The sequence below is a fragment of the Microtus ochrogaster genome, chromosome 1 (genome assembly GCF_000317375.1).
Source record: "Microtus ochrogaster isolate Prairie Vole_2 chromosome 1, MicOch1.0, whole genome shotgun sequence".
Classification (NCBI taxonomy): Eukaryota; Metazoa; Chordata; class Mammalia; order Rodentia; family Cricetidae; genus Microtus; species Microtus ochrogaster.
This window is the reverse complement of record NC_022009.1, coordinates 92,461,772-92,462,423: the sequence shown is the minus strand read 5'-3', so window position 1 is coordinate 92,462,423 and position 652 is coordinate 92,461,772.

Genomic DNA, 652 nt, shown 5'->3' with positions numbered 1-652 from the left:
CTGTGCACTCCTATACACTCCTATACACTCCAAGGCACTCCTATACACTGCTATGTGCTCCTATACACTCCTATGCACTCCTATACACTCCTATACACTCCTATGCACTCCTATACACTGCTATGTGCTCCAATACACTCCTATACACTCCTATGTACTCCTATGCACTCCTATGTGCTCCTATACACTCCTATGTACTCCTATGTACTCCTATACACTCCCATGCACTCCTATGTACTCCTATGCACGCCTATACACTCCCATGCACTCCTATGCACTCCTATACACTCCTATGTACTCCTATACACTCCTATGCACTCCTATACACTCCTATGCACTCCTATACACTCCTATACACTCCCATGCACTCCTATACACTCCTATGTACTCCTATGCACTCCTATGCACTCCTATGTACTCCTATACACTCCTATGTACTCCTATGTACTCCTATACACTCCTATGTACTCCTATACACTCCTATACACTCCCATGCACTCCTATGCACTCCTATGCACTCCTATACAGTCCTATGTACTCCTATACACTCCTATGCACTCCTATATACTCCTATGTACTCCTATGCACTCCTAGGCAAACACACAACAAACTTCATGCCCTGCCACGCTGTTTATCACTGTTTTTCAGAACA